At 36.9% G+C, this 15,184-nt stretch overlaps 1 long non-coding RNA gene across 1 annotated transcript in view; it reads left to right on the top strand.

Annotated features, from left to right (window-relative positions):
* LOC143663600 (uncharacterized) overlaps window positions 1-15,184 on the top strand; it is a 55,730-nt gene that overhangs the window by 13,691 nt on the left and 26,855 nt on the right. Inside the window, exon 2 of the long non-coding RNA XR_013166065.1 lies at window positions 4,393-4,512. This is a non-coding gene — a long non-coding RNA (uncharacterized LOC143663600). The remainder of the gene's footprint in view (window positions 1-4,392; window positions 4,513-15,184) is intronic.

Raw genomic sequence — 15,184 nt, 5'->3', positions numbered from 1 at the left:
TAAAGACCTGCTCAAAAAACAAAAAGGGGGAATAAGCCATGGCCTATCCCCGAAGGCTCAACTGTCAGTGGCTTTATTTACATATAATTTTCTAAATGAAAACCCACTAGGGGTGACACCTGCCCTTCAACACACCACCTCAAGCCCACCGCATAGAGGTCTAGTCCGGTGGAAAGATATTCTGTCAGGACAATGGAAAGGCCCTGACCCGGTACTTAGTTGGGCCAGAGGCTCTGTTTGTGTTTTTCCCCAGGAACCAGGACGTCAACCTGTGTGGGTTCCGGAAAGACTGGTGAGAACCGTGACGTCGCCCGAGGACGCCAAGGAACTGTTGCCCAGAAAATTGATAAGCCTCCAACCAGAGCCACCGGATCCGGTCTCCAACTCTGCTGATGATGGCGGCGACCGAAAAGATGACAACAACAGTGCAAGTGACCCTCCGACCGAGTAGAAGAGAGACTAACTTTAACCCCACTTTTCCCACTACGAGCTACTGTGGGACCAAGTCACCTCATGGTTCTCTTGGCCCAGGTTGACCACTTGGATTCTTTTAGCAGTGGGACTCTTAGTAACTCTGCTCATTGTTAAATGTTTGTTAGAACGCTTGTTCCAGACGCAGCAACAGCTACGCGTCACCACTATGTTGGCTATGTCACTCGCCCCTGATGCTCCTGGCAACGACCGTCCCGCTACCCAGTCCTTCCCCTCACTGTATGACCCGTCCCGGCCACTCAGGGCGGGGCGCTCGAAAACAGGATCTGCTGCAAAGCCCATGGCCGTGTCCCAGGTGTAAAAGGCGGCACCAGAAGTCATAATTTTTGTCTAAAGGATGATCTCTACGGCGGAGTCATGGTCCTGGCCAGACTAGACTCCGGCCATTGCACAGAGACACCTAATGATGCTCTCGGCTCTGGTTGCCGCTCTCCTGCCCCCCTACATAACCCAGTTGCGAGGCGAAGCACTGCAGGGAGAGTCACGTGGTTTCCAGCTCACGGGCTCTCCGGTCTCTATATGAGGTGAGCATTCTGGTCGGTGCCAGAGGTTCAGCCGCAAGATGGCTGGAGCCTAGTCCAGACTCCCCAAAGCACCAAATCATGTAGTGGGCCTCTCAGGCTCATGGGAGCACACTCATCAATGGAGACACTGGGTCAAAATGAATAAAAAAGGGGGAGATGTGGAGAGCCGCCTCCCGGGTCGGGCCTAGTGGACACGCCGCAGCCTGCCCTAGAGTTCCCCCCGCCCATCGAGTGAGCCAAGATGGCACCCGATCGTCACTTCCGCCCATGATGTACATGCCCGCCTCTCCTATCCACCTATCCCAGCCTTGTACGTGTAGCTCAGCCATTGGTAATCACCACACTATATCTAGGACCCCGGGCGGGAAGTCGGGGAGACAGCCCGCAGAGAGCCGTGCTTGACGGCCGCATAGAGGTTGTCCCCCGCAGGGAGTCTCCCCCCTGCGTGAGAAATGTAACAAGGTGTGTAAGCTTAGCTCCAGTAAAACTTGGCACTTACGACAAACCTGGAGGAGTGTGTCCGAGTCTTTTTCTTCAGCATCTTCCCCCGCCGGCCGGGGACCAGAGACCAAGAGAAGAAGCTCCGGACACTTCTCTACAGTAATGTTAATGAAATGGAAATTGGCACTTTTCTTTAATAATAACCATCCAGACTAAAATTGCACAGTATTTGACCCAGTAATTTCCTACAGATATGCTGGCTTACATAAAATAGACATAAGTACAAACATTATTGTAATAGCAAATGACCAGAAAAAAGCAATCAGCAATATAAATAATCCATTCAATGAAATTTCATAAGCCTTCAAAAAGAATAAATTAGATGTGTCTTAATAAGGAAAAAAATTCTTAAAAAATATGTCACACCATATGAGCAAAAACTAAAGAATGTGTAAGATAAGCTTCTACATATGAAAAAGTATACATCTATATGGTTGTATATGGATACAAAATTTCTGGAAGAATATGTAAGAAATTACTGATAGTTTTCTGTAGTTACTAGCAGAATAGAGTCATTCTTCATAACTGACAAAAGATAGCTTTCTTTAATATATAAGATTTTTTTATAAATAAGGGAGATGGACAACAACACTTTAAAATGATGGACAAAGTAAACCAGTAACTACTTCACAGAGAAAAAATTAAGTTCAGTTGACCAACATTATTACAAAATGCACATTAACATGAAATTCCATTTTTTACTTTAAGAAAGTCAGAATAGTTTGGTAATACAAAATGTTAATAGATTTTCATCATTGCTTATACTTTGAAATAATTTATTTCCAAGGATAATTGTATGCAGTCTTCTTTGTTTTCTGAGATTTTTCCTTTTTTTTAAGACATGGTAAGATGCTATAAATGCCTTTGTTCTGCCATCTCTAACGAGAAATCCTTGGCTTTCTGTTTGCCTCCACCTAGACCCCCATTATTTGCTCTGACCTTCTTTGCTCAACTCTGGTCCCCAGGAAGCTTACCATTAGGAACTGCATCTCCCAAGCTCTCTCGTGGCTAACTTACAGTTAAATTTCACCAAAGACAGGCATAGAGATCATCAGAAGAAAAGTAGTTAAATATTAGGATATTTCCTCCATGCTCCCTTGATGCTGTGGTCCTGCTTCCTTAGCCATTTCTGACCCTCCTCCACAACTCCAATTCTCATTGCACTCTAGTAACACTATTTCCCTTTAATGGCTTCCTCCTTTTGTGACTCACTGGAGTGCTTCCCCCATTGAACTTGTTTGTTACTTCAACACTTCCAAAACCTCTGTAATCAATCCATTCAACAAAAACTCTTCATTTAAAACACTGATATGGAATGCTCAAAGAAATCTGTGAAAGAACAGTCACAGAAGCATAAGCAAAAGCAAGAAAAAAAGGTTTTCATGGAAGACAATGAAGTAGACAGTTTCAGTTACTAAAGCATTGAAAGAGGTCATATGATGCTGTGACATTAAATAAACCTACTTCTGAAAATTGACATTCAATATTAAGAGGACATTAGTAACTTTGTGGTCTTCAAAGAGTTATTTAAAAAAAAAACTCTTTCGTCTATTTCTCATGTAAAGCTGAACAATTGAGTCAACCCAATTGATTAAAATACTGTTCAGTTAATTGTTTTTATTTGGGCACAACACAGTGTACTTTCTTGTCATTCTGCAATTAAGAACTAATTAGTGGATGTGACGGCAATAAAGTAGATATTTAGACTATTTTTCCTCAAGATTATTCTTAAATTATCCAGTCACCAACTTGATTCTTAAATATATCCAGAGAAGTCTCTTGTATCATCTCTCCCATCCTTGAGTACATCTCTTTGTGGAACAGATCTTCCCAAATTTTAACAGTCTCTACTGGAATCAAAGATCATTTCTGTATGTATCTATATATGTATCTCTCTTACTATGAAAAATTAATAACCACCTACCTTAATATTTTAATGGAAAGATGCCAATAACTAAAAATAAAATATCATTAGAGTTGATAAATAAAGCATAAATAAATAACTTAATGGAAATATCCAATGTAAAAGCCTGACAGAAAAAAATATTATTTGATGGAGAGTAATATATCTTTGGATATGTTCCTGAGAAAGAATTTTTTGGACAGCCCCATACTTCGTTGACTTGCAGCTGAGTCATGTCCATTGTGTTAACATTTTCAATATGACGTAAAAGTTTGTAAATGTAATGTTTTCGAGAAAATCAAGGATTAAAATGAAATTCAAATCAAGACCTTTACCCAGATCTTATGAAATGCAGATAGGATCCTAGATTTTGGCATATTTTTCAGACATAAATTAGAATAATTGTAGATATCAATTTATATCAGATCTTTTCAAGTATTTCTAATTTCAGTGAAAAACCATTTCTATTTGCTTTTCTAAAATACGTATTGATTTTTTATTAATAGGCAATTCAAATTATGATCAGATTTCGTTCTGAAGAAAATCTTTCATATTCAGGAAACAATCATTTTCCTAAACTATTTAGCTGTGCACAGGATCAGAACATTATGTTTCTCACCACCCAAGTCACAAATATGCCATTTTATGAAACACTGAAATACACAGCTAGAGTAAGAGATGTGAAAGCCACTTGACTTAAATGATATGAAGAGAGTCAGGTATAAAACACAGCCATGTTTTATGAGTAGGAGAATAAAATGTGAAAGAAACATGTCTGAATGATGAAAAAAATTGGATCTTGGCCAACGGTCTGGTAATTCTGAATTGCCATAGCTTGCATACCTAATGCATCTAGGTTTGGCATAACCAACTGGGTCAGAATAAAAAGTTGAGCTTGTTATAAGATTGGACATTAAAACTTTGATAGGAGCTGATTGTCTTGGCTACAGTCTGATTATTTCTCTGTTTAAGGAAAAGTTGATGGTTTCCCCAGAGTACAAGATGTCCAGATGGGAAGGAACTTAATGGCCTGTTCTGTTTTTGAGAGATGGAAACTGAAACCAAAACTAACTCTGAAATTCTCTGTGTCAGGTAGGTTATTGTAAAACAGGGAGAAACAAGCTCTGTTTTCTGAACTTAGGTCTATGTTTCAATCTCACAGGACTCCTGATGGTTCTGAAGTATTTCTAACTGAGAAATTCACAGTGTATTTTTCTTTCTAGAGGTATCTTAAGAACAAACAAACAAAAATAACAAGCACAAAAAGAAGTATTTTTCTCTCTGCTTCTTCCAGAATAGCCAATATTTTACCCTTCTAAGCTCTTCTGGGGATATATAGATGTATGATTGTTTTTTCTCTTTTTTTGGGGAACACTGTGTAATAAGTTACATTCCAGGGCATTATTGATTAGGGCAGGCTCATCAACAAATTTTGCTGAAATTGTCTTAGAGTAGCACTATCCAAAATATTATCCCTTTAATATGTAATCAATATAGAATTGTTAATGAGGCACTTTATATTATTGTTTTTCATATAAAGTCTTTAAAATGCAGTATTAATTTTATACATGTAGCACACCTAATTCAGCCTGGCCACATTCCATGTGTTCAGGAGCCATGTGGAATTATAATGGTTACTGGACAGCAGAGGTTAGAGGCAGAGAGCAGAGAGATGCTGCAACCTGATCTGGGCAAAGGATAAAATTCTCATGCTGTGAGGACTGAGTGTTGGCAAAGATCTCCTCCCTATCTTCCTGTATACTCTGCAAGTCACATGCATAATAAGGGGTGTGGCTGCAAACTTCTTGTGTGGGTTGGTATTGGACGTGGTGGGTTGGAACACATTGATGATGGCCCTTTATGTATGACCATGGAATTAAGGCTTTGAGGGGCATCTTTGTGGCCCACTGAAAGGAATAGGGCTCCTCCAGGACTTTTGAACCAATGTTGGACAAATATATACTCTAGGTCCTCTCCTGTGTTCCTGGGACAGTGTAGGGATATGAATACTTATAAAATCCCAAGGATAATGTAAGCTTTCCAAATACCTGAACATCCTGTCATCCTATGGGTAGAGGACTGCAAGTCATGTTTACTTTAATTTAATGCATGGCATTTCTTGCATTTGATTATCTGGTGTGTCAGTTTGAAAGGATGTATGTACCCTGAAAAAGCCATGTTTTAATCCTAATTCCATTTTGTAAAAGCAGCCATTTCTTCTAATCCCTATGCAGTATTGTATGTTGGAAACTTTGATTAGATTATCTCCGTGGAGATGTGACTCAATCAAATGTGGGTATTAAACTGGATTAGATGGAGACGTGACTCCACCCATTCAGGTGGGTCTTGAGTTTACTGGAATCCTATAAAAGAGGAAACATTTTGGAGAAACCTGGAGATTCAGAGAGAGCAGAGAAGGATGACAGAAAGTCACAGAACCATGAAGCAGAGAGTCCACTGGTCAGCGACTTTTGGAGATGAAGAAGGAAAATGTCTCCCACAGAGCTGGAGAATAACCTAGGAGATGATGTCATGTTCACCATGTGCACTTGCAGCAGAAAGAGAAACATTGACTGTGTTCACCATGCACCTTTCCACTTGAGAGAGAAACCCTGAACTTCACCAGCCTTCTTGAATCAAGGTATCTTTTCCTGGATGCCTTAGATTGGACATCTTTATAGACTTGCTTTAATCGAAACATTTCCACAGCCTAAAATCTGTTAACTTTTAAGTTATTAAATTTCCCTTTTTAAAAGTCATTGAGTTTCTGGTATATTGCATTCCAGCAGCTAGCAAACTAGAGCATCTGGTAATAAAAAATTCATACCTCTTGAATGGGTTTTCGTCTCTAAATGTAAAAAATGCAACAACAGTTTTTGATAAAATCTCCTAACTAGAGTAATAGAGTAATGTATACTCATTGTATCTACTCCAATAATAATCAATTGTGGCTCAACCTGCTGCAGTCTTCCTCCTGCCTCTAATCTCCTGTTCAAATTGTTCATACTGAGACAAGGAATGAGAAGGGTTACTTAAATGAAAGGAACAGTCATCATCAGAAACTCATGGGAAGAATACATTTTGTGAAACCCATCTTTGTGTACAACAAAATGAAGAAGCCAGTAGATTGAAAACAAAGTCTGAGTTCCATGAAACCAATTTGTATATGATGCTATAAACTTTACTAAGGCATTATAGTGCATTCAATATAAACATAAATCTTCAGAAAATAAAGTTTAGACAAGATCAATCATGTCCAGGAGTTTTAATTTTACTTGTTAATTCTAAATATTTGTTGTCATCTTAAGTTCTTTGTGAATAAAGAATCTAGAACTAAATTTCAAATTAGATGAGGTTCATTAACATTTTCTGCCATTATTCAGGAGGTAAACTGGATAAAATCATGTTTTTATTAGATAAATGTATAAACATTCAGTAGTTTTTTGAGACTGTCTTCTCCTAGGAATTATCTTCAGAGGAGCAGATACCCCAGGATAATTTCTGTCTCGTGTTAGTGTCCTGACCCCACTCACTGTTCAAAAATCCCTCTGAGAAAAAACACAATGCGTGATGGCACCAGTTAATTGGTAACATGATGGAATGGAATAAGAAGAGGCTTTGGAGTTAGAAGACTTCTATGCACCTTTGAGAAAATCAGTTTCCTTTTCTATAAAATGAGGATAACAATAATAATCTACCTCACATGAATGCTGTAAAGTTCTTTTCAATGTGTATAGTATTTAACATATATTGTTCTTGACTAAGTTTAATTTGAGGCTATTAGTAGAGATTTTTTTTTGTATGCTGTGTAGCAGCGGTCACATTTCGTTCTTTCTCCAAACGACTATCCTATTTTTGCATTAGCATTTGTTGAATTTTTTTTTAAGGAAAATTTTTAAGGGAAAGAGCAATAACGTGTTTGTTTGTACATACCTGGCACAGGTAATCAATAGGTGATTAAATCAGCTTTAATCAACAGAAGTGAATCAATTAATCACTAGGTGCTAAAGTAAATTGAAGATCTTTAAATTGGAATGTTGTCATGTTTTACTTTTTGTACACTTGAAAGCTAAAAAGATAAATTAACTTTCTGTTTGGGTGGATCAAAGTATAAGCATTATTAAGACAGAATGAGGTACTGGAAGACTTCTTTGAGTTTCTTCCAATCCTTGCTTTTATGGTACCTAAATATAAAGGCAAAAAACAAGAGAGCCTGCCCATGTCAGTTTTCAGCAGGAATTCACTGATAGTCATTGTGTGGTTGTTGTAAAAACAGCTTAGTATTTTATGGCAGCTTAATCCACTTTGCCTTTCATCTGTGCATCTGTGAAAAAATAGTGACAACATGGAAAATATTCTAAATCAAACATATGGAGTGCTGGAGACTGAAGCCAAATCCATATCTTACCAAATAGTTTTCCAGAGGCAGTAGAAATCCCAAGGCTGGCTTTGAGTACTATATGGTTCTTATGTACGAGATAGCCACACCCTCAAGTTGATGATAATTAAAAAAAAAAATCCCCAAAGCAGACACAATAGCCACACAAAGCATTTTTTCCTAATCTCACAAAATGTTTAAAAAAGAAGTTTCTGTAAATCCGTATATAATTTACACACATGCACAGAGCATGCATACTCAAGAGAAAATTTGAACACAAATTCAAGTATGGATTCAACTTTAAAGAGGCTCACACAAAAATTGTGAAATAAAAAGACATTGGTGACATGATGGACACTCTCTATTTATCTCAGTGCTTTTTGCACTGTGCCACATGAATGCCCAGAATGGTGAAGAATGGAGTGCATGAGGTGTTCATTGTTACAACGGTGCTCTAGGTACCTGCAGGAGGGGCCACCCGATAGATTATGAAATGCAGGCCACCCGCTTGAGTTGCACATTGGAGCAATACCAAATCAAAGAACACATTGGCATCAAATGAACTTCAAATAAATGATGCTTCATGCAGATAGGAGGGGTATCTGCTGGCATGACCACATATTATGTTTTAAATTACTTGATTTTCTACATCTTAGCACAGTGTACTTTGCTCAAAAATATTTCTCCCAGGACATGTTCCTTAACCTTCAGCTATATTACAATCATCCAGACAGTTTGTTCAAACAAAGATTACTGGGCTCCGTGCTCAAATTCATTTTGTTTGGGATAGAGACTGAGATTTTTATTTTTAACTAGTTCCTAGGTGATTCTAATTCAGGTAGTCCAGGGAACCACTTTCATAGAGTGATGATTGAAACAAAATGATTAAATGAGCTAAAGAGCAGAGTTAACTCTACATTTGCCATAATTAATTTTTTAATTGTCAGTGTACATGGAAATATTTTTATGTGACACTCTGAATGGAAAATGGCAATACTGGCTATTTAATTACCTGTTTTCTATACATAATCTTAAATATCGAGATACTTGGCATCATGTAGTCAATTGCTTTTTTTATTTGAAGTTGTTTAGATGAACTTGTGTATGAGACCTTATTTTTAATCAAGTTGTTGAAATGTTAATTTAAAAACAAATTAGGCTCATTTCCCCTGTAGCTCAAAGATCTAATTTTAAAAGTTTTTGTTCAAAGAGAGGCTGCTCAAGGCTTTAAGACTCAGGTAACGTATGATATCAGGGTTGAATTATAAGGCATTTCTTTACTTAGTAAGTTTTATAGTTTTATAAGTATTGTGCTGTCAATTTTCACGGCTATCAGTTGTGCAGTTAAGGGTAGTTTAGGCTTTGCAGTTAGGTGATTTCCAGTCACAGATCACTTTAAACATAAATAAAACATAGAAGATTTGGCATGTAAAACAAACCTCTTACTTGAATGTTAGGGAACAATTCAGACATGGTTTTTCAAATAGTTTAATATTTTAGAAAAAACACACCAATTCACACTGTTAGCTTTTTTTTAAGCAAAAAAGCAACCAAATAGAGAGCAAAACAATTTTATTACTGACTACATTGATTTTATTGTTTAATATATCTCTTCAGCTTAATTAAATACAATGAATTCTATTTTTGCAAAACCTAGAAAATTATATAAAATATACAAAAACATGAAATATAAAGAAGAATCCATGCAAAACATATACACATACACAACAGAATGATTGTATAGGTGGTGTTTTAAAGACTTTAGGATTCTTTCATTATCAAGAACAGAAATCCATTCAGGTTTGCTAAATATAGGGAAAGGATATGAAAATGTGATAGAAATCCACAAAGACTGAAAAACGAGGCCTTGGAAAGGCAAAAATTGGGATTGCTCCTTGTTTTGGTTTGCTAATACTGACGGAATGCAATATAACAGAAATGGACTGGCTTTTACAAAGGAGATTTATTGGGTTATAACTTACAGTTCTAAGTCATGAAAATGTCCAAATCAAGGCATCAACAAAAAGATACCTTCACTTAAGAAAGGCCGATCATGTGCAGGGTTTCTTTTTTTCCCATGGCAAGTCACATGGCTACATCTGCTCCCCTTCTCTCTGGGCTTCTAGTTTCAAATGGCTCTTTAAGCATCTCCAAACATCTGTGTCTAAGCTTTCTCTAAAAGATTTGTCTCCAAAAGGACTCTAGTAAGCTGATTAAGACCTACCTTGAATAGGCGGGTCGCATCTCCATGGAGACAATCTAATCAAAAGTTCCCATCCAACAACAGATCTGCTCCCACAAAATTGGATTAGAAGAACATGGCTTTTCTAGGCTACATTACAATTACAAAACAGCACACTCCTGTTGTAAAGCAATTGTATTTTCTAGAACTTTCCTCTAGTTTCTCTTTATTGCTACTTATCTGTGCTTACAATGTCTGCTTTTTAGCTTATTCTGCTAACTGACGTCTCAGTCTCTCAGGATTCCAATTTCAGATTCCTAGTAAAGAAATCCAAAGGGTGTCCCAGCTTGTGGATTGGATCTTTTTGGGGCAATGATTTGCAGGTCGCCTAATCACCTCTGGTCAGATATTATAGGGGCATATGTTATATGGAAGAGTTTTTTCAAAAGTTCTGGCTTAATCAAATTAAAATGTGAGGCTAGTTGGATAATATAAGCAAATAATTTTGCTTTAACCATTCTTAAAGTCAAATTGATGGGGTTATAACACTTAAATGAAACCTGGTTATTCATATACTGACAAAGTACCCAGGTTATAGAGGGACTATAAAAGGGGTAGTAAATGTTCTCTTGAGGATGGGATTAAATTTTAAACATATAAATGAATGAAATTGCAAATAATAGGAAGCAAAAGGCAAAATTCATGTAGGGAGCAAAATATTCCTTGCAATAAAGTAACATTTCATGCACAGGGATGTTGTCAGGACTTTTTAAAAGAAATAAAATATATTCAGTCCATTAGAAGTGCTCTGAGGTTTGTGCCAGTTTGAATCTGTTGTGTACCCCAGAAAAACCAAGTTCTTTAATCCTCATTCAATGTTCCTAGGTGGGATGTTTTTTATTGTTTCCATGGTAATGTGACCCACCCAATTAATTTTGATTAAATGGTTTCCATGGATATGTATCTCCAACCATTCAAGGTGGGGTTGCTTACTAGAGTCCTATAAGAGGGAATCATTTTGGAAAGACCTAGAGAGCCAATAGAGCCCATATAGCCAGAGACCTTTTGGTGTGAAGAAAGAAAATGCCCCATAGATGACGTTTGAAATGAGAAGCCAGAGATCCCAGCAGATATCACCATGTGCCTCTCCAGCTGACAGAGGTTTTCTAGACCCATTGGCCTTTCTTGAGTCAAGCTATCTTTTCCTGAATGCCTTAGTTTGGACATTTTCATGGCCTAGAACTGTAAACTTGCAACTTAATAAGTGTCCCTTTTTAAAAGCAATTCTGATTCTGATGTATTATGTTCTGGCAATGTTTACAAACTAAAACAAGGCTTATTACGAATATCTTCCCTTTATACTTCTAGTCATATTGTGCTATAACTTTAATAATTGTATTATAGAATGGATGAATTAAACCCCTAAAGTTTACAGTTTCTGTAATCTGTAGTTTTGCCTGTTTATTAATATTCTATAAAGTTTTTTTAGTTACCATAAGATCTTAAAATTTAGAGGTATGTAGATATTCCTATCTCAAAATTAATTTTTGTTTATTAAAAATAAAAATCAATAATTTGCATTGTTTGTTATACTAGTTTCCTGGCAGCCAAAACACATATGACACAATAGGTTGGCTTAAGAACAGGAATTTATTGGCTCACAGTTTCAGAGCCTAGAGGCTTGCTTCCTCCTGGGTCACAGGAGGAGTTTTCTGGCTACCTGTCTTTGCTGGTTTGAAAACTGTCATATACCCCAGAAAAACCACATTCTTCTAATCCAGTCTTGAGGAGATAGGCCTATTGTTGAGTGGGACCTTTAGATTAGGTTGTCTGCATGGAGCTGTGACCCACCCAGTTGTGGGTTAGGTCTTTTGATTAAGTTGTTTCCATGGAGATGTGACACTGTCCATTCAAGATAGGTCTTAACCCACTTACTGGAGTCTTTTAAGAGAGGGACATTTTAGAGAGAACACAGATATTTGGTGATACAGAAGAAAATACTGCAGGAGACACCAGAAGTTGACAGAGCCATTTGAAACCAGAAGCCAGGAAAAAGTAAAGCAGACATCACCATGTGCTTTCCCACATGACAGAGAAATCCTGGATGCAATTGGCTTTTCATGAGTGAGGGTATCTTCTTGCTGATGCCCTAATGTGAACATTTTCATGGCCTTAGAACTGTAACTTGTAACTTAATACATCCTTTTATAAAAGTCAATCCATTTCTGGTAAATTGCATTCCAACAGCTTTAGCAAACAGAAACACTGACCAACCTTGGGTTCCTTGACTTTCTAATCACATGGCAATTTGCTTTTCTTTCTTTTCTGGATTCCCACTGACTTCTGACTTCATACTTCTCTTTGTGACTTTCTCTGTATAAGTCCTCCAGTAACTGTAGTAACATATCCTGAGTTAGCTGGCCATGACTTAACTAAAAATAATATATTCAAAAGGTTCTATTTGCAATGGGTTACACCCAGAGGTGTGGGATTAAGATTTAGAGCATGTTACTTGCTTTCCTGGGTTATCTAACTCAATCTGGCACATTTATATTAGTAACAAATTTTTAATGATGGAAGGAATAAAACCTGGCCATACAATTTGTCAGTTGTACCTTGCACAATATAAAATTTAACTATTTAATTCTTGGTGATTGAGAGTGGCGAATCAAACTAAACAATAAAACTTCCTTATTAAGAAAATCTTTTAGCATAGATTTAAAATAAGTACATTTTAATTGATCCTCAATATTGAACTTAAACCATAATTTGTAATGGACACATGCTTTTTCACCAAGTAGAATTTTTTTCACATAACTATCCCTTTAAAGTTAGCCATATAGTTAGACAAAGTAAATATTAAAGATTGTGGATGATTTTCCATTCCCAGCAAAACAAACTTCCTTTACCTGTTATTTTGTTTAAGTAGCTCATATATCTCCTTTTGCATATGCAACAAACTCTTCCTATTCTAAGACATACCATTTCTTAGTTGTCTGTACTTTATCATGCATTAGGTGGATAAAGTAGAAGAGGGAAAAAGAAGACAGGAAAGTTATTGGGGTCAGATTTTTTAGTTATCTTGGACCTAAGGTTCCTGAGATTGTACTTCTGGAAAAGTGTTGTACTTCACAATCACATTTTATTTTATTTTTTAAAATTTGATGTGCCATGTCCTCATTTTATAGATTCATATTGAAAATGCTTGAGATGAAACCTTGAACTCTAAGGTAGAAGAATCTAGTAATGCTGTTGCATTCCAGTATTTGAAAAAACAAGCAAGCAAACAAAGTTATCTTTGATTATGGGGGAATCAATGATGATTTTGAACCTAGAGATAACATGAGCAGTGATATGCTTCAGAAAATCATTTTAGGAAATGATGGATTTTAGGAATTGAATGTTAAAAAAGGCAAACAAGTTAGGTGACAGATATAAAAGGGTAAGAAAGAATTGATGAAGCCTAAATCAGACAATTAGAATTGGAAGGAAGAGGAATATTTTTTATCTGATGAATATTTATTGAGTGCTTACTGTAAGTAAGACATTTTTCCAAGTATTTTGGATACAGGAGAAAACAAAACAGAAATAATACCTTTACTCCTATTGCAATTATATTCTATTCATGAGATGGAAACTAAACACCCTAATTAAAAAATATTAATATAGGATATTAGATAGTATCAAATACTATGGAGTAAAAAACAATGAAGAAATACAAGAAGTGCCTAGTAGAAGGAGAGGTTATATAAGATGATTTGGAAAGGCTTCAGTGAGAAATACTTAGATGGATTTGATAAGTATGTGCTTGGATCTTGCATTTATATAGGGGAGTAATTCCCAAAAATGCTTGGACTGGTTTGTAGATGTCATGTATCCCCCGAAGAGCCATGTTTTTTTTCCTAATCCAACCTTGTGGGGGCATAACTATGGTCTAGGGTGGACTCTTTGATTAGATTATTTCCATAGACTGACGGTCTCCATTGTGGTTGTGACCTTTTGATCAGATTACTATCATGGAGATGTGGCATGCTTATTTGTGGGTGTGACTATTTGATTAGATGGGCATGTGACTCCACCCATTGAAGGGGAGTCTGGAGTTCACTAGAGTCCTTTAAAAGGGAAATCTTTTTGAGAACCTCAGAGTCAACACAGAAGGAGATGCAAAAAGAAAACACTCTAGGGAAAGCTGCTTGAAACCAGAAACCAAAGGACCAATAGACACTAGTCATGTGCCTTCCAAGTTAACATAGGTGTTCTGGACACCATGGGCCTTTCTTGAGTCAAGGTATCTTTCTCTGGATACCTTAATTTGCATATTTTTATGGCCTTAGAACTGTGAACTTGTAACTTACTAAATCTCTATTTATGAAAGCCATTCCATTTCTGGTATATTGCATTTATGCAGCATTACCAAATTAAAACAGAGGTACTACCAATACAAAGACTTAAGCATTGGAGCATACCTGGAATGTTCCAAGAATAGCACAAAGGTTAATGTGGCTGGAATGGAGGAAATAATGAGGTGAATATTAGGGGATGAGCCCAGATGGATAATTGGATGCCAGATCATTTATAAACTTGTAGGTTCTTATACAACCTTTGGCTTTTACTCTGACTAAGCTGAAAACCCATTGGAGAGTTTTGAGCAGTGGAGAAACACAATGTGCTTTGTATTTTGAGACAATCACTCTGACTGCTGTGTTGACAGGCGGTGAGGGAAAATGTTAAAGACTAGTGAGATGATTATTGAAATAATTTAGTTGTTAATAATGTTTTTGGACCTGTGTGGTAGCAGTATAAGCAGTGAGAATGTAGTTTCTGGAAATACTCTGAAGATAGAGACAACAGGGTTTTCTGACAATTAGATATAAAATATGAGAGATAAAAATGGAATGGCAATTAAATGAAATAATGCAAGCTTCCGGTGGAGAAAATTTCAGGGGAAGACTATCAGGAACTCAGGTGAGGGCATGATTAAATTTAAAGTGGATATTAAGGCATCCAAGCAGAGATGCTGAATAGGAAGCTAGATATACAAGTCTGGAATTTAGGAGAAAGTTAAAGATTTGAGGTGGAATTTTGGAAGTTTTCAGTCCATACATGTGTTGCCAAGAAAGTGGTCTGGGCACAAAAGAAGAGGAGCGGTTTAAGGGTGGAACTCTGGAGTACTCCAACATTTAGGGGTCAGAAAGATGAGGAGA

The sequence above is a fragment of the Tamandua tetradactyla genome, chromosome 19, assembly GCF_023851605.1.
Source record: "Tamandua tetradactyla isolate mTamTet1 chromosome 19, mTamTet1.pri, whole genome shotgun sequence".
Lineage (NCBI taxonomy): Eukaryota > Metazoa > Chordata > Mammalia > Pilosa > Myrmecophagidae > Tamandua > Tamandua tetradactyla.
Note: the sequence above shows the minus strand (reverse complement) of the source record. Positions and strands in the feature narration are given on the sequence as shown.